This window comes from Pan paniscus, chromosome 2 (genome assembly GCF_029289425.2).
Source record: "Pan paniscus chromosome 2, NHGRI_mPanPan1-v2.0_pri, whole genome shotgun sequence".
Taxonomy (NCBI): Eukaryota; Metazoa; Chordata; class Mammalia; order Primates; family Hominidae; genus Pan; species Pan paniscus.
In genome coordinates, this window is record NC_085926.1 from 77,483,132 (window position 1) to 77,509,671 (window position 26,540).

The 26,540-nt window shown below is 37.8% G+C and overlaps 1 protein-coding gene across 31 annotated transcripts in view; it reads left to right on the forward strand.

Moving 5' to 3' along the window:
• The window catches only part of ROBO2 (roundabout guidance receptor 2), a 1,748,609-nt gene that overhangs the window by 1,441,529 nt on the left and 280,540 nt on the right, over nt 1-26,540 (forward strand). The gene's annotated exons all lie outside the window — the stretch shown is intronic.

The following is a 26,540-nucleotide window of genomic DNA, read 5'->3' on the forward strand; positions in this document are numbered from 1 at the left end:
ACAGGCTGGATGGCGTAAGCCATAGAAATCTATTTCCTCACCATCCCGGAGGCCTCAAGTCTGAGATTGAGGTACAGGCACGGTCAGGTTCTGGTAGGGTCTGTCTTCCTGGCTTGCAGATAGCTCCTTTTCTCTCTGTCTTCACATGACAAAGGGGATAGGTAGATGGAGAGAGAGAGAGAGAGAGAGAGAACTTTCTTATAAGACCACAATCTTATTGGATAAGGATGCTGCTCTTATGACCTCATTTAGCCTTAATTATTGCCTAAAGATGCTATACAGTCACATTGGGGGTTAAGGCTTTAACATATAAATTTTGAGAGAATATAGTTCAGTCCAGAGCAAGTACCTTTGACACAAATTGAGTTACATAAGCAGAAGAGAGGACTGAATTTTTCTCTTCACATGAAAATATAAGAGCTCTTTGCCTATAGGCTTTGGCCACTTCTGTTTTCTCCAAGAGTTGCTCATATTAAATCTAGTAAATAATAAAAATGCGTTTCAAATATTAAAGGATGTTCTATGTTCTGGCGCTAATCTCTTCTCTTAATCATCTTAAAAAACATACAAGAAATTTACTATTGATTTTATTAATCACTCATGAACCCACTTATTTACGTATTTAACATTGATAGGTTGCCCAACCATATGCAGGAGGGATACAGACTAAGGGGCTTAGGATCTAAAGAATGTCCTAACAACATTGTACCCTTTAGGAACTCCTAGCTGGCAAGAAAGACAGTCTCAGAGCAATGTGTCAAGTGCTTAATATAATTTGCTCTTGAAATACAAATGAAGCAGTGCCCACAATCTTTAGTAAATTAGAGACTTTTCAATAATGATAGCATCTGATCATGAGATTGAGTTTGACAGTTGAAGAAATAAAGGGAGTAAACAAACACCAGGCAAAAAGAATGGCAAGTACAAACCAAACACATGGGTGAATGAGAGAGCTTTACTGCAGTCTGCAAACAATTTATGCTGAACAAAATGAAGAAAATACAATGCTCTTAAATTTTGTTTGTTTGTTTGTTGAGCTCCTACTATGTGTCAGGTTCCAAGTTATATGAGTCAGCATAGAGTGGAAAACAACAATAAGCTCCCTGTTCTTGAGCCAATTTTCAAAGGTGAGGAGATAATTAATAAATGATTAGTAAATAAGTGATCAAGAACTGTAAATGCAAAGAAGAATATAAACATGACCTTGATATAGCAGGATGGGCTACCGTGAGCCTCCTTTTATGGTCAGAGAGGTCCTCCTAAGAAGATGGTGAGAAGGAGATGTTTGATGTAAAATTGGAATGACAAAAAAGAGTCAGCCATGTGAAGATCCAGGTATACAGAACAGCTTCTTTCATATATCAAAAATATTTTTTTCTTAAAATATATGACATATTAACCTTACTTTAAAATATGCAAGAGGAAAAGTGGGAGGATGCAATGGACTGAACATTTGTGTCCCACAAAATTCATGTGTTGAAATCCTAATCCCCAAGTTGATGGTGTTAGGAGGTAGAGCCTTTGGCAGGTGATTAGGCCATGAGGGCAGAGCCCTCATGAATGGGATTAGTGTCCTTATAAAAGAGGCCCAAGAAAGCTCTCTAGTCCCTTCTACCAGGTGAGGACACAGCAGAAACATGCCATCTGTGAGCCAGACAGTGGGCTCTTGCCACACTCCAAATTTGCCAGTGACTTGATTTGGATTTCCCAGCCACCAGAAGGTATAAGAGATGAATTTCTGTTGTTTATAATCTACCCAGTATAGAGTGTTTTTTTGTTATAGCAGCCCAAATAGACTGAAACAGAAGATAAAAAATAGTAAGATCAGCAGTGGTAGAGCAGTAAGACATTGAATGGTTGTTAAAGATAGGTGATGAGTACTTAGGAATCTGTGAGAATTTTCTCTCATTTTATGTACCTTTGAAAATTAATATTAAAAGTTTTTTTTGGTCTCAAATGTTTTCTCCACGAACATACTGTTTCTTTTTGATATATTCCTTATTTATTAAACTAATATAAAGAACATTATGATAAACAATTCTTGAAGGGAATTGCATTCCTTATCTACTTCAGCATGACAAATTACCCCAAAGCTTAGAGGCTCAAAACAACAATAAGCATGTATTAGCCCTTACAGTTTATGTGGGTCAATAATTTGTGGTTTTAGCTTGGAAAACACCCTTAAAAAAAACCGTAAAAACTCTTATGAGATTTGAGTTAAGATGTCAGCCAAAACTACAGTTATCAAAACTGGCTTGACTAGGTGAAGGATTTGCATCAAAGGTGGTTGACTCAGAATTGACTAGTTGATGATGTTGGTTGGTGGCAGGAGGCCTTAGCTCCTCCCTGCTGGGTCTCCCCACAGGGTTACTTGTATGTCCTTAAAATATGGCGTCTGGCTTTTTCTGAAGCAATCCAAGAGAAGGTAGAAACATGGCAGACTTGGAAATCACACACCCTTACCACGCATGACTGTATTGGTCATAGATGTCAGCCCCATTCAAGGTGAGAGGGGTCTACATGAGGACATGAATACCAGGAGATGGAGATAGTTGGTGGACATATTGAAGGCTAGCTGCCACAGGGAGAAACAGTATATTTGATATTAAACAAATAATCTTGACATCATGCTCACTGAATTGATGCCCCCTCCCCAAAATAAATCCCTCATTAATTTGTTGTTTTCAACTCATAACTCACACAATTATCTTTAAACCTCTGTATCTATATTTAGTTTGTAGGGTACACACTTATATAATGATGTCTTTCTTCTGATTAGGCACTTAAATTAGCTGTATTTAATGGAATAATGATATTAAATAACTTTGTAAATCAAAAGGTGAAAATATATGCCTAGAATAAATTATCAAGACTTTGTCCAGTATAATGGGTGGTGATTATTTTCCAGTATACTCTTCAATTTATTACTGTAATAATCTTTTAAACCCATTAACAGTGAATTTGCTCTGTGATATTAAAATGTTAGCCACATTATTTGCCTGTTAATGTAGGTTAAATGTTAATTATGCTGTTGTATGGGGGCTAAGATGGTACATCCAGAAATTACACATAATATTGGTTGGTTCTTTGGCCGTCATACACTAATGTGCTTAATTATTATTGTGCTAATTTTAGTAATTTTAGTACAAACCACGTAATACTCTGTGTTACTAAAACAGAACTACCCATGTTATATTGCTTGCAACCAAACATTAGGCATTTTTGGCCCCATCATTTAGGAGTAGTTTACATGACTAAACAAGTAATGATTCTGTAACTCTCAAACTTGCATTTAGTATATTTAGAATGAATTGCTTAGTATATTTTAAATATTTGTAGATCAAAGTGTAATCCCTTTTAAAACAAATGTAAGTCATGCTTTTTAAGCTAAATGTACATTTAAACTTCATGAGTGTAGTGATTATAAATACAGCTATGATTATTCCTCCAGTTGTACTAATAATAGAATGGCATATCAACCTTCTCCCTGGGTCCAGTTTTATTACTCCTCATTCTACTCTTACAACTATTTAAAAATAATACTTAGCAGTATTTTGAGAAATAGGGTTTGTTTTAGTAAACTATCACAGTGTAACTTGCTGTCACAAACTTAGTGGCTTAAAGCTACACTCATTTATTATTTTACATTTCTGTAGGTAAGAAGTTTAGGCTCAGCTACCTTTCTGCAGTAGGTTCACATCCCCGGAATCAAGGTGTTGGCCTTTCTGGAAATTCTACGGATGAATCTGCTTTTTAGCTCATCCAGGTTGTTGCAGGAATTCAGTGTTCTACAGTTGCAGGACTAAGATTCCCGTCTTCTTGGTAGCTGTGGGCTGGGGTTAGTTCTCACCTTCTAGTGGCTGCCTGCATTCCTCATCGGATACCCCCTTCCTCCATTTTCAAAGCCGGCAAAACGATCAAGTCCTTTTCAATCTTCGAGTCTCTCTTAATCCCTTTCTCCTTTGTCCTTTCTCCCTTCTGGCAGAGAAGTTTCTCTCTTCTTAAGGGCCCATGTTATTAGATTGGGCCTACCTGTATAATTCAAGGAAATCTTCTTATTTTAAGGTCAGCTGGTAAGTAACCTTAATTCCAACTGCAGAGTCCCTTCACAGTAGTACCTGAGGGAGTAAATGTGGGAAAGAAATCTCCCAGCGATGTCTTTGGAATTCTGCTTTCCACAGTGTTATTGTTTGATTAGAAACTTAGAGTAATGTAACCTGAGAGAGCCCACTCAGGAGAAGTTCCATTTAAGTTTAGTTCTCAGTGACACAAGGAATCATAGAAAGATGTGGAGAAAACCAGAAAAAGACCATGCTAATTGCAAGTACACCATAAAGCTGTAAGGTTCATATTTGATTTATTCAAAGGTCCATAAAGCAAAATAGATACCACTACTAACCAAAACAATACGAATTAAATACCTCGCATTCCAGACCTGAAATATTATAAATATATATAAATAAATAAGCAGACATCATAATTTGCGCTTCCATGTTCTTAAAACATTTTTGTAGCAATTTTCCCTCTTTCCTTCCCTCTTACGAATCATTCCCATCAGCATAGGACTATAATGTTTATTTCTGCCAAAAAAAAATAGAAGAATCTATAGTGTGTCATATCTCCTCTTATCTCTCCCTATCTATATTTTCTGCTCATAATTTGTATTTTTTTTCTTAAGCCACCTCTAAAATTCAGCTCTTTTCCCCCCAAATATTATATGCAAACTGCCCTTACGACCCACGGTGACTTTCACATTACTAATAATTATGATGGCCTTGTTAGAGTATTGATCTAAATAGACCCCAAATTAGGATTTGACACAGATGGTCACACTGTCATCATTGATATACTTTCTTCACTAGGCTTCCAGAACAATCAGCCTTGCCTTGTTTTTCTCCTGTCTGCCTGGAAGCTCCTTCTCTCATGTATGTGTTAATTTCACCTTCTTGCCCAAATCCTTTTCTTTAGAGTGCTCCAGCTCAGGGTTTTTAGACCTCATTTTCTATCTTAAAGTACTTTCTAGGTGATCTCATCAGTTCTCATGGATTTCACTACCGTCTCTAGCTTTACTCCTAAGAGTTCTACTTTTCTTCCTAAAAACTGCTCCACCCACACTTTTCTGCTCAACTAAGCCCAGGATCTTTGATTTTATACACTTTTTTTTCCCTCTAATCCCTTTCCTGTGGTGAGAAAAGCTTTTACCAGACAGGGGTCCTGATCCAGATCCCAAGAGAGGGTTCTTGGATCTTGAGCAAGAACGAATTCAGGGAGAGTCCATACAGTGAAGTGAAAACAAGTTTATTAAGAAAGTAAAGGCTTTTAAAGAACGGCTACTCCACAGACAGGGCAGCCCCAAGGTCTGCTGGTTGCCCATTTTTATGGTTATTCCTTGATTATATGCTAAACAAGGGGTGGATTATTCATCCTCCCCTTTTTAGACCATGTAGGGTAACTTCCTGATGTTGCCACAGCATCTGTAAACCTTCATGGCGCTGGTGCGAGTATAACAGTGAGAACCACCAGAGGTCACTGTCATCACCATCTTGGTTTTGGTGGGTTGGGACTGCCTTCTTTACCGCAAGCTGTTTTATCAGCAAGGTCCTTCTGACCTTGGGCCGACCTCCTATCTCATCCTGTGACTTAGAATGACTAACTGTATGGGAATACAGCCCGGTAAGTTTCAGCCTTATTTTGCCCAGCTCCTATTCAAGATAGAGTTGCTCTGGTTCACACGCCTCTGACAAAGCTATTTGTTCTATTTTCAGAATATATCCAGATTGCGTTCATTTCCTTTGCCACTGCCTAAAGTCAAGCAAGCACTATCTGTCACCTGAATTATGGCAAACCCCTCCTAACAAGTCTCCCTAATCCTGCCCTTGCCTTCAGGTATCCGTGCCCACCACATCTCTGACCTCTCTCCTGTTAGTCTCTCCCCAGGGCTAAGTCCTCATTATCTTCCTTGCTTTTTCTTACAGATGCATCACCTGTTGGCTCTGCTTCATTATCTTTTCCAACAGATATTCATTTGTCCGGCTCTCTCACTTTCTTCACTTCTTCTCCCAAAAAGCTTCTTCTCGGAGAGGCCTTTCTTTACATTGCAATCCCTGCCTGCACCTGAGGTTTTGTATTCCCATTTCCTGCCTTGCTTCTTCTTCTCACTTACCTAACATCAGCCTAGCCTCTAAATTCTGTGTGAGAAGGTATTTTTGTCTGCTTTTTTCTCACTGCCAGTGCTAGATGAGAGCCTTGAATATAATAGGTGGTCAATAAATAATACTGAGAAAAAAAGAATAAAACATGAAAGTACATTGATAAATGGTATGTTTTGGTGCTGGCTATAACACTTTGAGGTGGATAGTACAGGTATTATTTTCTTTATTTTCCAAATGAAGGCAATTATACATCTTGCCCAAGGTCACAAAACTAGTTAAGTATCAAAGATTAAACCAAAACTCAATTCTCTTGACTCCTAACCCGGTTTCCATTCCACTACAATAGGTGCTAAAAATACAGTGTTGTCTGTTCTTGGGAGCTACAGTACAGCATCCCTCAAGAACCTGGAAATAAAGAAATAAGATTGCCTTCTGAGAGTCACACTATGAAATCGACGTGTAATGAGTCACTTACCTTAAAGAGCTAGAAATGCTTTTAAGCCAAAGGGACCATTACTGATTAAATGGTTTAACATTTCCAAAGAAAGAACATTTTAATAAGAAAAGGCAGACATAGAGGCACTTCAAGAGGATACTCCAAAGCGAAAGTTGGGCAAGTGAATCCTAGGGGCTGGAGTCTAAGCCAGTGAATTATGAGAATTCCAGAACTTCCTGGGTTCACAGATGCATCAGACTCTGTTAGTTAATGACAATAAACATTGGATTCATCTGACCAACTCACTTTTTTTCAGAGAGGCCTTTCTTTGTCACCCCACTTTATATTGCAATCGTGATCACAAAACAGCCTTATGATTAATAATTAATTTTCCATGCAGCTCTGCCTCTCTATAGAAGAAAAATCCCTTCTAATATGTACTTCCAGCAGTCTGGTCCCGATGTTAGTTATTTCTTATTGAAAGTTAGTTGACCTTCTGATTGCAGTATGGCTTTTGTAAAGCTTACTTTTGGAAGAAAAGACATCCTGATTTCACCGACACCTGTACGTCCCTGCGATTGGTACATTAAAAAAAAATATATATATATGTACACACACACATTCATATATATATAATATATATATACATATGCCGTGTGCAGTGGCTCATGCCTGTAATCTCAGCACTTTGGGAGACTGAGGCAGGAGGATCGCTTGAGCCCAGGAGTTCAAGACCAGCCTGGGCAACATAGCTATTAACCCAGGTAATTTTGGGAGGCTGAGGTGGGAGGATTGCTTGAGCCCAGGAGGTTGAGGCTGCAGTGAGCCGTGATAGTGTCTCTGCACTCCAGCTTGGGTGACAATGTGGGACCCTGTCTTGAAGTAAATATACACTGAATTGTGATTTTATGTATCAATCTCCCTTACTTGGTTAATTGAATGTGAGTCTCTTCTGCACCTCCCTCACTTCCACTGAATATGGAGATGCTCTTAACATTTCAGTGTGAAACAAAATCAACCACTCCAGAACTTCCTAGTATCATTCTGTACTCGAAGTGCTGCACAAGAGCAGGCTCTGAAGGAGGCTCCTAAATTAGAGACGAAGGACAGACTTTTTTTTCTTGTATAGAGTCTTAACAGAAGGTGTCAGGTGAAATTCAGCATTTTAGGGAATAGTGGGTCAAGGATAATTCTGGGTTTTCATAGAAGGAAGGAATCCTCTTGCAGAGTAGCTGCCATTGTTTTGGCAACTTAGATTTTTATCAAGAGGCAATGGGAAGGGCACTTGTCGTTAAGGTCACTTGCAAGAGGAAGCCCAGAGGAACAGCCACACGGAACTGGACACAAGAGAGGCCCAGAAGAGGAGTCTCAGTCTTTTGTTGTCTCTCAACAGAAGCAAATTAGGTTTCTAAATCAGCCAGCCAGAGAGCTAAACATACACTTGGTGGCTTTCTGATTTATCAAGCACAGCTGGTCACAAATTATTTTTAATGTTTGCATGTATGCATTTCTATATGTGTCAATAAGTTATGCTTTGGTGGTTTCTCCCTTTTAAAGTCTTGAATAATAGTTAACAAAGGACTCAGGGAAAATATTTTATTTCTAGCAAGAAAGCTTCCTTCCTTCCTATTTGTTTGTTTTACTCCTGACTTGTCTTTTTCAATTATTTCACCTTGGAAGATAAATCTTAGGGAAGTTTATTGTGACAACCTCAAAATTCTGTTGTACTATAGTCAGATCTCGAATAAATAATTAATTTTAGGGAACAAAAAAGAGCGACATAAACATATCAAAACATACTGGCATTGTGATGGCATAAGAACACCTGAATTTAAGTCTGAGAGTTAACGATTCCTCTTTAACATCAAGATATCACTCAGTTACCACAGAAATGAAAAACGAGCCATTGAAGGTGAATAGACAATGAGTGGCATGACTTTTATGTTGGGCAGGAAACAAATTATGATGGCAGGTGAAGATATTGATCATGAGAATGAGAAAGGGTAGCTCCAAGCCCAGGAACTGGAATCGGCAAAAAAGAAGGAAAAAACTGAGATAAAGGGTTCCTTGGTTGAGAATCGTAAGGTGCCTCACTACAGTCACCAGGTATATTTTCCCTTAACAAAGTGGCAGAGTCATCTATGTTGAAATACAAGGAGGTACCTCCTTAGACATCAAGAAGGTCTCATTTATCAGCAAGTAGAATGGAGGATCATTGTCATAATTAACCAGGTTCTCTAATCAGCCTAAAGCTGTTGAGAGTGAATTAGGAAGCACTTGTTATATTAACATTCTAAGTGGAAAGAGCACAACAATATAATCTGGGGTCTCCAACAATAAGAGTCGCAGGTTTTTTTGTCCTTGCGATAGGACAAAAAACCAAACACCTCATGTTCTCACTCATAGGTGAGAAGTGAACAATGAGAACACATGGACACAGGAAGGGGAACATCATACTCTGGGGACTGTTGTGGAGTGGGGGCAGGGGGGAGGGTGAGCATTAGGAGATATACCTAACGTTAAATGACGAGTTAATGGGTGCAGCACACCAACATGGAACATGTATACATATGTAACAAACCTGCACATTGTGCACATGTACCCTAGAACTTAAAGTATAATAATAATAAAATTTAAAAAAAAAAGAGTCGCAGGTATCAGCATTTTACTCTAGCATTCTAGAGGAGCTTATTTTAAACTCGGTGCAAACCACTACAGAAATGCATAATGGATGATTTATGCTCTCTCTTTTTATTTCTGAAAAAAAAATAAAAATAAAAAAAGGCCTAGGATTTGAACATGTAGGCAGGAGTGACTATAGAAGTGTTGTCAAAACTCTTGACTCCAGGAGTAATGACAAGGGCTTCTTTACAATTCATGCATCATTCTATTTCGTGGAAGATATTCTCATGCAGGTGGTCTGACATCCTGTGTCTATACACAGCAACATCAGCCCAGAGAGAGACATCAGTTTTTACACAAAACAGCGATATTTTTTTTTTCCCAGAGTCTAAAGTCAATGACATCCTGATGGGAGAATTGCAAGGCCACGACATGCTTTTCTTGTTCATTTGGTAAGCCATGAAGAAATTAGAAGATGATTTTTTTTTTCAATAGAAGAAAACTATGACACAGAATGAATAGTCTCAAAAAAGTTCAAAACTTTTGCTTTGTAAAAAATGGTCATATTATTGTCTTCATCTTAGTTTTTTGCCTTCACCTTATTTTTCGGAGTGTTCAACCTTAGCAACATCAAAGTCATTAACTGAAAAGTCACCAGTGGGAATGAAGTCTTTCTATTGAGTTGATCTTCTGTTAGTTCACTGTAGACCCCAGATGTGGGAAGTTACTTTTCTCTGTGACAAGATGGCTAGAGAGAGCATTCAGGAAATTGCAGATGGCGAGTATTTCTTGATTTAAACAGCTCATTTCACATGGTCCATCACATAATCCTTTTAAATAAAGTAGTTTGTCTCAATAGACTTATTAATCTTATTGGTCATGTGCTACCTGTGTTTGATTGAATCTCAGTGTTTACAACTTATCCACAGAATTATTTTCAGAATTGTTCTTTTAAATTCTATGATGAAGGAATAAATTCTTACTGGCTTAAACTTTTTCATAGGTTATAATCAGTGTTAATATTTATTTTCAAAAATGTTACTCTTACAACCCCCTTTATGAACCTGGTGCTCAAATGAATATTGTAACTTTGTAGTCTCTCTAAGAAGTTTTCAAAGCTGTACATTGAACCAGATGATATATTTCTGCGATGTGGGCCACCCAAACATTTGGGGTGCTGTCAATAGTGTAAAAGATTTGAGCAATTACTGCTACTTCTAAAAAGGTGAATTATATCACAGTTCCTTGTTTTAGATAAAGCATAGTTGGAATTTCTTGACATGATTGAGGACCAAGGAGAGCTTTGGTCAAATCTATTTTATTTGAATCAAGATAGGGAGTTCTGAAACAAAAATGTTCAAAGGATAAACGTACTTGGTATCTAATTAGTCAGTATGCCTCAAAATAGTTCTTGCATACCTAGGGAACCTTTTTTTTTGAGATGGAGTCTCGCTCTGTTGCCCAGGTTGGAGCACAGTGGCATCACCTTGGCTCACTGCAACCTCCGCCTCCCGGGTTCAGGCAATTCTGCTGCCTCAGCCTCCCAAGTAGCTGGGACTATAGGCATGCACCACCATGCCCGGCTAATTTTTGTACTTTTAGTAGAGATGGGGTTTCACCATGTTGGCCAGGCTGGTCTCAAACTCCTGGCCTCAAGTGATCTGCCTGCCTTGGCCTCCCAAAGTGCTGGGATTATAGGTGTGAGCCACAGCACCCGGCCAGGAACCTTTAAAAAAAAAATTAGTAATTATTAATACTGCTCAGAACATGCAATGGAAAATATTGATGTAGATGTTCTGAAATCCCTTCTTGGATTAAACTCTAAGAATAGAAAATGTGTAAATGAATTACATTAATTACCGCTTCTTCCCACCACTGCTCCTGCAACTCCATACCCTGAATTGTTTTTACTGAATTGCACTTTGAAATTATGCCCTTGGGCCACATTGAGGATCATTAGAAAAAAACAGCCCTGAGAAACTCATTACTTTATTTACTGTAAGATGTTGTTTGAGGATGTTGTTCTCTGCCTTGCCCTTTGGACACCTTTTGAGAACCCCCAGAAGAAATAGATCTCAAAGGGCAATACCAGGAATAGTCTTCTATTTCCTGAACAAGTAGTTATTGGTCTCATGGACACTGACAATTACAATTTTTTTTTCTTTTCCAGTTTACAGTGGAGTCCAGATAATACAGAGCAACCTAGAGCACATCTCTACCCTTAGTACAGAATATTGCAGAATTTTTTCTCCTGGTCTCATTGCAGTTTCATTTTATTGTTCCTTTGTTAATTTTCCTTTGCCTTGATGCACTTGTTGACTTAATTTTATTTCACGGCATGAATTTGCATCTAAAGTCTGAAAAAAGCGTGTAAACAACCAAATTGCCTTTATAATGTGAGTGAGACCAAGGCACCTCTGGGAAACCAAAGGCCTAGTCTTAGATGAAGAATTTGGGGAAAGATTGTCAACTGAAATGTCCATAATTTCATGAAGTCTCTCAGTGTGGAAGTTCAGTAGAATTAGGTGTTATCTGAATCAGAATCCCTGGAAACAACACCTGAGCATAGGTTTTTTTTTGAATTATAACATGTAAAATTAAAAGATGGCATTTCTGGCATGGAAAAGAGCAAGTTCAAATGACCTGAGAAGAGAAGAAGCTTGGCATGGTTTGGAAAGAGTGAAAAGTCACACATGGCTGGGACAGAACGAGTGAAAGGGAAAGGTTTGGGAGATAAAGTTGAGAAGTAGACAGGCCAGATGTCGGGCAGAGCCTTACAAACCATAATAAGACGTTGCATCCCATTTCAAACACGCTAGAAATACCGAAGGTTTCTTTGTTAAGTTTGTTGAAGTAGAATTGATATACAGTAAAATTTACTTTTTTAGCATAAAGTTCTGTGGGTTTTGATAAGCACATGGAGCCAGGTAAGCATCTCTACAACCAAAACACAAAACATTTCTCTCACTCCAAAGAGTTCTATCACATACCTTTATGATCAACCCTTCCTCCCATCCGCATACCCTAGGAGCTCTGTCACATACCTTTATGATCAACCCTTCCTCCCATCCCCATACCCTAGGAGTTCTATCACATACCTTTATGATCAACCCTTCTTCCCATCCGCATACCCCAGGAGCACTATCACATACCTTTATGATCAACCCTTCCTGCCATCCCCATATCCTAGGAGTTCTATCATATACCTTTATGATCAACCCTTCTTCCCATCCGCATACCCTAGGAGCTCTGTCACATACCTTTATGATCAACCCTTCCTCCCATCCCCATACCCCAGGAGTTCTATCACATACCTTTATGATCAAGCCTTCCTCCCATCCGCATACCCCAGGAGTTCTATCACATACCTTTATGATCAACCCTTCTTCCCATCCACGTACCCTAGGAGCTCTATCACATACATTCATGATCAACCCTTCCTCCCATCCCCATACCCTAGGGGTTCAATCACATACCTTTATGATCAACCCTTCCTCCCATCCCCATACCCTAGGGGTTCAATCACATACCTTTATGATCAACCCTTCCTCCCATCCCCATACCCTAGGAGCTCTATCACATACCTTTATGATCAACCCTTCCTCCCATCCCCATACCCCAGGAGTTCTATCACATACCTTTATGATCAACTATTCTTCCCATCTGCATACCCTAGGAGCTCTATCACATACCTTTATGATCAACCCTTCCTCCCATCCCCATACCCCAGGGGCTCTATCACATACTTTTATGATCAACCCTTCTTCCCATCTGCATACCCTAGGAGTTTGTATAGTTTTGCCTTTTCCAGAATATCTTATAAATTAGATCATACAATCTGTAGCCCTCTGAGTCTGGCTTCTTGCACTTAGCAAAATGCATTTGCTATTCATTCATGCTAGTGTGTATACACCAAGAGTTTTGAGTGGGGGAATGATACAATCTGCTTTGAGTTTTATAGAAATAACTCCTTTGCTGTGGTAATTGTGGGACTGGGGTTGTGAAGAGGTGATTGTAGCAGGTGAAATTAAGGGAGAGGATAGGTCACAGCAGGAAGGTGCTGAGATGTGGATTCAGGAAATATGGTGAAGGCTCATCGATCATGAGTGCTAGTGGTGCAGATATGAGTAGGAAAGATAATTTTCTACTTAGGAAAAATAATTTCAAAACATTAAATACTAAAAAACAATGAAAGTACTAAAAGGATTCATAGGAAAGTTTAATATAATTTTAGATTGAAGAAAAACTTATTCATCAAAACAAAACATAAGAAAACGTGGGGAAAAATTACAATATGAAAAAGTTAAATTTGCATAAGGTGAAGGACACCATAATCAAAACTGTAAAAGTAGTGTCAGCCAGGGAGAAACATTAATAGCATATATAACCAAGTATTGATATACACACTATATAATGAGCAGCTATCAATCTCTGAGACAGATAATCCAAAAAAAAATGAGTAGAGAAGACAATTAACTGAAGAAATATAGATGTCCAATATACATATAAAAAGATGCTTATTCTCATTACTTTTTGATTCAGCAATTCCACATCTGGCAATCCATTCTATGGTAATACTTATGTATGTGGGCATAGATTGTTTTGCATCAATAGGGAAATAAATATGTAAATGTTGGTTCATTGGCATAATAAAATATTATGCAACCATTAAGAAGAATGAGCTAGATCTGTATTAAAAGAATGAGCTAGATCTCAGTTAAAAGAGTGAGCTAGATCATGGAAAGTTCTATGTTAAATGAAAAAGTTACAAAACAGTTTGTTCAGCATGATTCTACTGATAGCTAAATAAAAAGAAAAGTACATTAGTGACTGTGTGCATGAGAGAGAGAGAGGGAGAATGAAAGAGAGAGACAGGAAGAAAGAAGGGAAGGAGAGACAGAGAGAGAGTAAGAGAGACTAAATTCAGAGAAAAACAACTGTATGCACATCAAATGGCCAACAGGTTAATAGCAGTTCATATTCACAGAGGATCTTAGAATTGGGTTGGGTATGTAGATGAAAAGAAATACATTTTTCTTACCCATCCCTGGGTTCATGACTGAGGCCTCTATAACAAAAGGCAGATTAATAGAAAAACTTGCAAATTGATTTAGCATAAGTTTTACATGATATGAGAACTTTTGAAATGAAAACACAATTTATATATTGTTTTGGGGAAATACCCATTAGTAAACGGTTAAAATATGCAAGGAATGATACCATACAGTCTCAGGAAAGTGGTTAATTCAGGGGGAGATGGCAAAGTTGGGCTTCGTTTCTATAATTTTTGACTATTAAAAAATATAAAGTATATATGACACAATATTTAATGTTTGGTGATCTAGATGATTGAAATATGTGGACATATTATTTTCTGTTTCCTGATGGTTTGAAGTTTTTGTTATTAAAAATACAGAGAATATTTTGCTTAGATGATGAGTAAAGAAGACATTATGGAGTAACATGAGGAAATATATTAAATATTGCCTAAAATAGGGGAAGGAAGAAGTGTTTAGTTTGGAACAGGGTGCTACCGTTGTGACCTTTCTTGGATTATTATAATACAAACAGTAACTTGCATCTATTGAGAAGTTATTGTGTACCAGATACTTTGCAAGGGGCTTTCGTGTATTTTATCATTTAATCCTCACAACAGCTGTTAGGTGATGCTATGGCTTGAATGTGTCAACCAAAGTTCATGTGATGGAAACTTAATCCCCAATGCAGCAGTGTTGAGAGGAAGGACCTTTATGAGATGCTTCTCATTTCCCTAGCAAAAGACTCTGCCCTCTGAATGGATTAATACAGTTATTGCAGGAGTGGGTTTCTTATCTCATGGGAGTTAAGTTCCTGATGAAAGGATGAGTTCGGCTGGCCCCTTTCCCTCTCTCCCTCTGTCCTGAGTATTCTGTCTCCCTGTCATGCCTTCCACCATGTTATGATGCAGCAAGAAGGTCCACAACAGACGCAGCCCTTCTATCCTGGACTTTCCACCTACCAGAACTGTAAGAAATAAATTTCTGATTTTTATACATTACCCAGTCTCAGGTATTCTATCATAGCAACACAAAGCAGACTAAGACAGCCTGTATCATAGATGTAGAAAATGGACATAGATTGGTTTTGAATCTTATTCATGGTCACCCAGCAGTCAAGTGACAGAATCAAGATTTTAACCAAAGCCTCCTGACTCCCTTAAAAGCTTGTAACTCCAAACTTCCATGTTCTGTAATAAATAGCATTTTTCTGTTGAGAAAGGAAATGTGGAAGAGACTGGTGCTAGCCTTAAATCAGACGGGTTATTAGGAAATAAAGTAGGGAAATGGAAAGTAAAGTTTAAGGGATAGAAGAAAAGAGGTTTGGGCTAAAAACTACTTTTCCCTATGGAAATAAAATAACCAGAGAATTAAACCTTGAAAGATCCATAAGGATTGGTGTAAAATTCTTGTCTTTTCACTTTTGAACTGGTAGTTCAAGCATAAGAAAGAAACAGTGTCTTCTCAGGAAGATCCTGTTTAAAATGTGTTCCTCGTTGGAAATGCTAAAGGGTACACAGGTTTATTGGTTTGCAAGGGCTGTTGTAACCAAATGCTACAACCTGGGTATTTGGTTACAACCAATACGGAGTTTTTGTTGCAAACTGTCATAAATTGTCAGAATAATTCTGGAGTCTAGAAGTTTCAAATCAAAATGTCAGCAGGGCCATGTTCTCTTAGAGACTCTAGGTAGACTCTTTCCATGCCTTTTCCTAGCTTCTGGTGGTGGCTGTCAATTCTTGTCCCTCAACTTGCCGGGGTTAGAACTCCAGTTCCTTCCTCTGTTCTCTCATTCTTTCTTTGTTTCTTTCCATTGACTTTTTATAACAACACTGCTTAGATTAGATTGAGTGCACCTTACTCCGATGTGACATCATCATAACTAATTTTATTTGCAACAAACTTATTTCCAAATAAAGTCACATTCTGAGCTACTGAGAATTAGGACTTCAACATGTCTTTCTATGGGACACAATTCAACCCATAACAACAGGAAAAACACAATAAGGCAATCATTATAAGTTTTATGTTTCATTCTTGAACTTGGTAGATATTGAGCATTTAAAATAAATTAAAACATGTTAAATGTATAAATAACTATGAGTATATATCCACGTGCATCTATGCAGGCAATGTTTTATTTCTAAATAGTACATCATTTAAGTGTTTAGCAATTTGTATTATGTACTGAGATTTTATATCTAGATAACAATGTATTTAGAAAGAGATTTTTAAATATCACCCCAATAAAGAAACCAGTGGAAGAAAACTGTATTAAGTTTCCTCCAATTCCTTATTTAGAAGAGCATATAGTATTCAAGTCAAATAAGTTGTTGAATAAATGACCTTTTGGTAAGGTAAATTATTATAGTAGGCCTGCAAGATGAGCACAGTCATTGTAGGAAAATCTGTTGCTGAGTATGCTTTGTGTTGTTTTTCATTTAGTTGTTCTGTTTGGTTTTGCTTTGTTTTCTTCTCTGACTGAAAGCCTTAACGGAAACAAAAGAGTTTCTCTCATGTGAAATGATTAGCTCTCTTTCTCACCCTGACTTCCTGTCCCGACTTGAATAGAAAGCAATGCATGAGTATCTAAATAGGAATCAAATGTTCTTTGACAAAGATGCAAAAGAAACAAGAAAACAACTGGATTTTATTCGTTCCTCAGGGACACGTTCACTGAACTGCAAAAGCCAAAGCACCTGGGAAAATCTGCCTAGGCAGGCAGGGCTGTGACCAGTAATGGAAAATGTATCTCTGTGTGGGCTTAGAGGGCTGGGAACTATCATAGACTGTGGCTGGAGTGTGATCAAGTAAGATTCAAAAGAGAGAGATTATTTCAGAACCATATAGCATAAAACTGAAATGCAGAGAACAGATAAATGTATGTGTCTGTCCTTTTAGGCAGAAAGCATCCGTTTTGAAAAAACATTTACCTGTGCTGATTTGAAGATTTCAATATGTGCCTTTCCAGAGTACTTGCAATCATCATTGTGTAGTGAGCCTTCAAAAATGAAGGCTTGCTGAAGAACACCATTACCTGTGAGTCTGAGTGTGATGTGGGTTGGGTCATCCACCAGAGCAGATAGGGTGGAGAGGCCATCTGTAGATCACTAAGTAAAAGAAAACATCTGAAATACCACCTTCTTTATTCAGCCCTTTGTTTTGTTTGTTTGAAATGAGGTCTCGCCCTTTCACCCAGGTTGGAGTGCAGTGGCTTGATAACAGCTCAGTGCAGCCTCAAACTCCTGGGCTCAAGTGATCCTCTCACCTCAGCCTCCCAAGTAGCTGGGACTGCAGACACATGCCACCACACTCACCAAATATTTTTATCGTTTATTTTCTATAGAGACTGGGTTTTACTCTCTTGCCCAGAGTGATGTTTAACTCCTGGGCTCAAGTGATCTACCAAAGTGATCCAGACTTTCAGTGCCAGGATTTCAGGCATGAGCCACTGTGCCCAACCTCAGCCCTCTAATCAAAGAAATAGTAAGCTGCATAGATGCCAAGTGTAGAAATTGAAGTACTAAATCTCTGCTGTGTTCCAGCATTGCTAGGGATGAAATCCCCTAAGTTTATTCAGCACTTAAAATAATACTCTCTAGTATCCAAGGGCCTGACCACCTCTTTATCAGTCACCACATGCAGGAAGCAGTGTCAGGGCCGGCGGGGAGTGCTTAAATATTCTATTTGCAAATGCTCTAAGTTGCAACAGTTAGAATGTAATGCAACCCCCCGAAATTTAGAAGCCCAGGAAGGATTTATTCTACCCATAAGTAGCAATGAATTTGACACTTGAAGAAAGTTATTTTGTATAAATCAAAAATTCAGTGATTATAAATTTTGAATTTTTGTTTGAGATGAAGGATGGAGAGGAAAGGTGGGAGTAGGTAAAAATAAATCCATCGAGGTAATTGAAGTCAATGAACTTTGTCAGTATCTATTATCATAAAATGCTGTAACTGTCACCTTGGGCTTATACAGCTAATGAGGACTATCTGTGTTTTACCAATAAATTTCTTTGTGTTGGTTTAGCGCAAGCCTTATACAAGCACTGAAAATGCTAGGAGTAATTTTTTTTCTTTTCCAGTTGACTTTTTTTTTTTTAACAAAACTGTAACATGTGGTTTGCAATTAGCTTTAATTTCAAACTAAACATATTTTAAGAAGCTAAGTAGTTTTTATGCATACAAAGTTTCAGGATTCCTCTCCTCTCTGACTTTTTAAGCAAATTGCTGTGTCTGGGCCCCACCTCCACATTTTCACAACTTAATTCTTAGCACTTTCATCTGATCACATTCTATATTTTGGGAAGCATCCAAAGGTTTTCTGAGGGACTTGAGGTGGGTGCTAAACATTTTTTTGTTCTGGCTATATTAGTTTCTTGTTGGTAGTGAGTGATTTTTCTTAATTTGGTGATTTTCTTATATTAAGATTATGACTTTTTAAATTGCATAGGCAAAAATTATTAGTTTAAAATTCCAGATCTCTTCATTTCTATCAGGCATATCTATTGGTAATTTTATCAATGTTTATGCTCATGCCTAGTTAGTACTTCAATTAGCAAATTAATTGTACTTTTCATAAAATACCTTTTTAAAGTAAGGTTGCCAGATTAAGTGCAGTTTGCCCAGTTAAATTTGAAGTTCAGATAAACAACAAATAGTTTTGTTCTAGTTAAATTTGAATTTCAGATAAGAGCAAATCGTTTTGTTTTGTTTTCAGACATACTTTTTCACATGGTAAGTACCTATACAAAAAAGTATTTGTTATTCATCTGAAATCCAAATTTCACTATTTTTTTCTTTGTTATTTATTTGTATATTTATTTTATTTTTGTCTGGAAATCCTACTATAAAGAAAGAAGTATAGGAAAATTTATTGGTTAAAAACATGTTATATATCAAGCTATCTGTCTTAGTTGGTTCAGGTTGCTATAAGAAAGACCTTAGGCTGAGTAATTTAGACACAATCTATTTCTCACAGTTCTGGGTGCTGGGACCTCCAAGATCAAGGTGCCAGCAGATTCAATGTCTGGTGAGGGTCTCTCCTTCAAAGTTGGCACCTTCTATATTTCCTCACATAGTGGAAAAGAGGGTCAAGCTGCCCTGGGCCTCTTTTATAAGGACACAAATTCCATTTATGAGGATGGAGCTCTTATGACCTAAACACCCTTGGCCCCGACCTCTTATTACTATAGCACTGGGGATTAAGTTTCCAACTGGAATTTTGGAGGGACATGAACATTCAGACTGTAGTATTATCTCTAAAAATGTGTGTAATTGACTCAGTTACATTTCAATGATTAGAGAGGGAAGGGTAAATCCAAATTTAAGATCTTGTTAACTTTGATTCATTAATTCATTTTACAAATGTTCACCAAATGCCTAAAATGTCAGGTCCTAAGGGATGAGCAAAACAAACTTAATTCTTGCCTTAATGATATTTATAACTTAACGGAGAAGAACATTAACCAAATAATCTCACAAATACATGGTAAACTGTAATAAATACAATAATGGGGAAGGATAACATTCATACATATAGGGGAATGTGTTGGAAAGGGAAAGTCAGGCAAGATTTCCCTGAAGAAGTGAAATTTGAATTGTTAAAGAAAACAATCAGTCAATGATACTTGTTAAAGCACAGTGAGGCTGACTTTAGTCAGGTCTATTTCAATAGACATAGGGACCATGAAAATGGGATTTTGCAATGGGGGAGAGAAATTGAACGAAACTCCAAACATAGCATGCACAAGTGGGAATTTATAGCCAAGAAGTAGAGTGGGGGTCAGTGGATGGAAAATTGCTAAGAGGAAGCATCTGGAGTAAGAAAGATTCAAACGAAACCAACCTAACATGAATCTTGCTGAAGACAGAACAGAGTGATTAGGTATCATCTGGGGGATGGTGGAGGATGAAGAACCTGCTCAGATATTGAGAGTGATCAGGTATCTGTGGTGGAGGATTCTTGCTAAACTGACTTAGCAGGATTCTTGCTAAAACTGGATTTTACAAGGAAGCACACAGGAGAGCTTAGGAGAAGGAGGCTGACTGAATTTTGGTTAAGCAAAGGATAATTGTCAGAACTAAAACTAAAGCCCCAGTGGGACTAAATTAGGCAAAGAAGAGTGTATCAGTCTGTTCTCACACTGCTAATTAAGACATACCCAAGACTGGGTAATTTATAAAGGAAAGAGGATTAATTGACTCCCAGTTCACATGGCTAGGGTGGCCTCACAATCATGGTGGAAGGCAAGTAAGGAGCAAAGTCACATCTTACATGGTGGCAGGCAAGGCGGTGCGTTGAGAGGAACTCCCTTTTATAAAACCATCAGATCTTGTGAGACCTATTCATTATCAGGAGAACAGCACAGGAAAAAGCTGCCCCCAAGATTCAATTACCTCACACTGGGTCCCTCCCACAACATGTGGGAATTGCAGGAGCTACAATTCAAGATGAGATTTGGGTGGGGACACAGTCAAACCGTATCAAACAGGTAGAGGAAAGGAAGTGAATTTATACATAGATGAGGCATCAGGAACAAAAGAATTGAAAGTATGTGTCAGGTTGAACCCAGTGAGCATAGAAAGTGTTACTAAAAATTCTGCAAAGGAAGTCTGTAACCAGATCAAGCATGACTCAGCAAGCCATTTCAATTTTGATGCTAAAACTCAATGGAAAGATCTACCAAGGTTTTAAAAGACTAGTAAGATTTGCATTTGAAAAGATGAATCTAGCTGCTCAAAAGCAAGAACATTATTGTTGAAGGCACCATTTATAAACCATTTCCTGGTGGCCTGTATATTCTTGTAGCAAAAAGAAAATGATAGCTCAATGTATATCAGATATTGGCAAACTTTTTCCATAAGGGGTCAGATAGTAAATGTTTCAGGATTTGCAGGCCATACTATCTCTGTTGCAAGTTAATAAGAGAAAGGTATAACAAATTAATCAAAGATTTATGTGACACAAGAGCCTTCAGAAATGAAGACCCAAAGATGTAGGGAAAGCTATCTGTTTTTCTGCTAAGTTTAGCGTAGAATGGACAGCCGTCTAGAAATGCGACTGGACAAAAGGATATGATTTACTGACAATAGACTGAGAGTGTGGCAAACCGAGCCAGGCTGTCCAGACACTTCTTGGTCTCTCTGTGAAACATTTCTTCCTCCCTGGTATAGGGCACAGCCCCACTGGAATGAGGGTCTTCAAGGAAGAAGGGAGAAGGGAGAGAGTAACCTTTCAGAAGTTTTATGACTTGCTGTGGGAAGAGAGGGATTCAAGTGTCTATGACCTGCCTTGGAGAAGACGAATTTTATTTCCTATGAACTCACTATGGGGGAGAAAGGGGAGCAGAAGACAGGGGGCTGGGAGAAGGGCAGACAGAGGCTTTGCTTTGAGGCCTTCTAATTTCCTTTAGTTCAAAGTCCTTGGGATGCCAAAGCATTATATTTTGGAGTATTCTCTTCTAAGCCACAACAAACTAAAAAAATGAAAATCATTTTATCTCAATACAAGGTATATGAGGCAACTGAAGCCAGCAGGGGCTGACATCTTCTATAATGCTTAATTGCTAAAGTCTTTCCAGTGCTTCTCCATTCTGGGTAGATCTTAAATTATCTTCACTTTTCTTCCCTGCTATATGTCTTATTTTCTGATATATTTGTTTATCTACTGGTGATTATCAGCTCTGCTCCCTATCACCACTTGTTGAACTATATTCTCCATGATTTTTAATATTATCTAGTGTGGTGCCTCCCAGGCAATGTTCATGACCTCACAAATGGGTCACTTGTTAGCCTTGGGGCACCAGGGCAGAGTTTGATGAGGCTTTGGATGGGCTGGCCACAGTGATCATATATAGCTAAAAGTGGCCTCTTTCATTATTCTTGACAGTATGAGTGTATTACTATTTTCTCTCTATGCCTTGACTTGGAAAAATTTGGAAAACCCTGATCAACTGTAACGGAGAGAGTCAGTAACCGGCATATCAGAGGTTCTCTGGTTAAGGAAGTAGATATTGAAAAGAGAACCATTTTGGGGTCAGAATACTGGTTCTCATATACCAGCTGATATAACCTTCGGCAAATAGTTTCTCTAAGCTCAACTGACTAATTTGTAAAAAGAGAATAATAATAGTTGAACATAAGAAGTAACTGTTATGCTTTTTTTGAGAGTATTTAATTAGATAATACTTTTAACTTCTAGCATGGTGTTGAGAGGAAAACTTTCTCTGTCCCAACTTAGGTGTGTGTGATGGGAGAAGAGAATGTGAATCAATTGACAACAGATAGATTAACAGGAGAAAAGTTTTAATTCATATGCATGCAGGAGGCAGGAGCAGTGAGTAACCTTGCTGAATAGGCAAGGATAAGCAGTATACCTAGTTAATATCAGGAGTTCGAGACCAGCCTGGCCAACATGGTGAAAACCCGTCTCCACTAAAAATACAAAAATTAGCCAGACATGGTGGTGCATGCCTGTAATCCTAGCTACTCAGGAGGCTGAGGCAGGAGAATTGCTTGAACCCAGGAGGACGAGGTGGCAGTGAGCTGAGATTGCACCACTGCACTCCAGCCTGCTGGGTGACAGAGTGAGACTCCGTCTCAGGAAAAAAAAAAGAAAGAAAGAAAAAGAAGAGGTTCTAAGACTTCAGTGGGAAAGTATGGAAGGTTCTACTGTTTTTTGTTTGTTTGTTTTCATCCTGATGCTAATGGAGTTTTCTTCTTGACTGAAAGCTCCACTGAAGGAGGGTTTATGGCAGCTGAATTTGTACATCCTTGTGTTAAGGATCTGTCTTCTCCCAAGCAGGAAACACCCTCAAAGGGGAGCTACTGACAGCTATTTTTTGGGAGGCTCTTCTTGAATTTAGATAAGAATTTTTTTTTTCTTGTTGCTGCAGTTAGTTCAGATGTTTTCAGTTTAAAGTAACATTTACACCAGTCTGGTAGGTTATTGGTCCCTTCAGAAGCAATAGTATACCCTTGTCTAAGTCACTGTTCTATTCCTACAACTAGACTCAAAAGAATTATCTTACCTTAGAAAGATTCATCACTTTGTGTAACACTCACTTTGTGTACCACCAGTTAAGTTCAGCAGAAGACTTAGGTGTGGAAAGGTATTTCAGATTTCTTGGCAAACCATTCACATAGCTGGTAACAAAGTGCATCATGAATTGTGAATCACTTTCACATTTTTGTGCTGATAAGAGGATGCTCTCATGGTATAGCCCAGAGTAAACTAACATGCATGACGTGATTTATTCTAACCAACCCGATGAAATGCAGATGTGAATGGAAGCTCTAGGCAAAATATTACATGGTGTATTTCACTGAAGAGGAGAAAAATGTATTGACTAGCAAAATTTTAAATATCTGAAACCCAAGGTGGTGGTAAGGACTAGAAAAATTATTTTGATTGCAGAAAAATGTTTTTTTCTCCATTTCTTTTTAAAGAAAAATTCAGCATAAAAAGCAGATATCGCAGGAATCAGTCCTAATGATTATATTCTCCTATTATTATAACAACTGAAATGAGAACACAACCTAAATGAATTTTTCTGTTGAGTTTGTAAAAAGAAGTACATGTTACATTAAATTCACTCATCCATGCATGATCTTTAGAAAGAAATAGTTTGAAAAAATCTCAAGTCTTTTAGAGAATGTGACTAATCTGGTCTGGGTATTTCTGGTCAGTGTGCATCTTCTCTGCTACAGACAATTCTTGTGTCTACTCAAAATCCATGTGTTGAAACCTAATCCTCAATTTGATAGTATTAGGAGGTGGGACTTTTGGGAAATGATTATAAGAGTGAGGCTCTCATGAAGGGAATTAGTGCCCTTAGAAAGGAGGGCCCAGAGAGATTCTCTGTGCCATCAGCCATATGAGGACTCTGAGAAGATGGCCTGTAGGAACCAGAAAGCAGGCCCTCTCCAGACACCAAATCTGCCTGCACATTGATCTTGGATTTGCTAGCCTCTCAAATTGTGAAAAATAAATTTCTAGGGTTTATAAGTGTCTCAGTCTGTTTATGTTGCTATAAAGGTATGCCTGAGGCTGAGTAATTTATAAATAAAAAAAATTTGATTTGGCTCATAGTTCTGAAGGCTGTACAAGAAGCATGATGCCAACATTTGCCTCTGATAAGGGCGTCAGTCTGCTTCCACTTATGGCAGAAGGCAATGGGGAACCAGTGTAGAGGTCACATGGCCAGAGAGGAAGTGAGAGTGAGAGAGAGAAAGAGACAGAGAGAGACAGAGAGAGAGATACAGAGAGAGAAAGAGAGGAGGGAGGTGCCAGGCTCTTTTTAACTACTAGTTCTTTCAGGAATTAATAGTGAGAACTCTCACAGCACCCCCCCACCCTCACAGTCCCCTGGAATTAATCTGTGCATGAAGGGACCACCTCCATTAGGCCCCACTTCAAACACTGGGGATCAGATTTCAACAGGAAATTTGCAGAGGATAAACATTCAAATTGTAGCAATACATTGCACTGTAAGTTGTATTGTGTTATGACAGCTCAAACAGATTTAGACACTCACTTTGAAACCCTTTGCCTGAACCTTCTGTGTCATAATCCTGCTGCTACTGTTGATGTTGTACACATACCACTCATTGGAACTGCAAGACCACCAGGTTACTGTATGATCATATTTTTATGTGAATATATATATTAAAAACCTTTAAGCCAGAGATATGCACATAACTCTTATTGAAATTATGATTAAGCAAAGTGAAAAGGTGATAGTCCTAAGTATCCTTTTTCTCAGGAAATGATTAGAGTATTGCCTTACATCTGTTGATTTTGCAAGTGTCCTTGGAGTACGGCATTCCTTCCACTCTCCCCTTCCCAATCCCCGACCCAGTAGTTAATGGTGGGCTTCTAGTACACACTCTGAGAATCATCTCCCACTTTGGAAATGATGATAACTCAGAATGGATCATAACCGGACTCGCGATAGTTTTCATAGATAGGTAATAAAAAGAAGACATTCAACATGAAAAATTAAAGGTGTTACAAAGATGCCAAGAGATATATTCTTCATTTTATTGTAGAATTATCAGAAGGAGATGAAGAGTTCCAACCTTTAAGAGCAGGCAACAGTAATTTTCCGTGGTTCTGTGGGACATGTTATGCTTAGCAATGAAAGTGTGTAATAAACTCTCTGGATGAAATATTAGCGCTAGCTTCCAGAACTTTATTCTGTTTATCCTCTCCATGGGATTCTGCTATAATGTTAACTCTTAGATTGCTAAGATTTGCCAATGTCTGACACTTCCAGTTCATCAGTTGTGGTTCTTTATGTGAATATTTGACTAGAGAGCTTCAGAATGTTATAACATTCTTTAATGGAAAGGGAAAATTAGTTTTCGGATGTGAGTTTCGTTTTATGGAAAACTAATTTTTCTTCCATCTAAGAATTTTAACTTATGAAATTATAGGAGACAAGAAGTATGTTTTTTATAAATAGTGGAGTGTTTCTAGTGTCATCTGCCTTGTCTGAATTTCACATCAAGTAAACATTTTCTTAAAGCATTTATGATTCATGAAACAGTGTTTGTCTATTAAACAGATTCTGGTCATAAGTTTTTCAAGGGCTTAATTTATAATTCTCTCCAGCACCTTGATTCTTTATGCTTTGTCTGTATTAAATTTCCATCATCTTTTTCCTTTTTTCTTATTGAAATTATTTGGGGGTCAAATACATTCATTTTTTTGTTATTTTAATAAAGAAAACCGAAGCTATGCATCCAAGAGCACATAAGAAATTTATTATTCATGAATATACATTTATATGTGCAAATGTATGTATAATAGACTTAATACGTGCTTGTATCATTGAAAAACTTTGTTACTAACAGGCTTTGGGAATCATGTCTGTGACATGAAGTTGAAACAAGACAAAAAAACTTGAGCACCAAATTTGCTCATTGGTGGTTTAGCAACTGTGTAGAATTTCAAGGATTATGTCCTCATTAGCTGATACTGCTCTAGATGTACTATATTTAATGTTATACTTTTCTGAATATACTAATGTTCAAAAAAGAATACAATTAAAATATTAGTTAATATGCCCACTTCAGGTGCAAACACATTTTACATGTGTCTCCGCACAATTCCTTGTTTATGTGTGCATTTTAATGGTTTATTTAGATCTTATGTTCTGTATCTTTTGTGATATTCTCAGTACATTTAGCTACTTAAATTTGAAATGTGAAAATTATTCTTTCCTTCCTAAATTGATCTCTAATATGATAGAAAATTTTTAGTGCTTACTATAAACGTCAAAGTTGG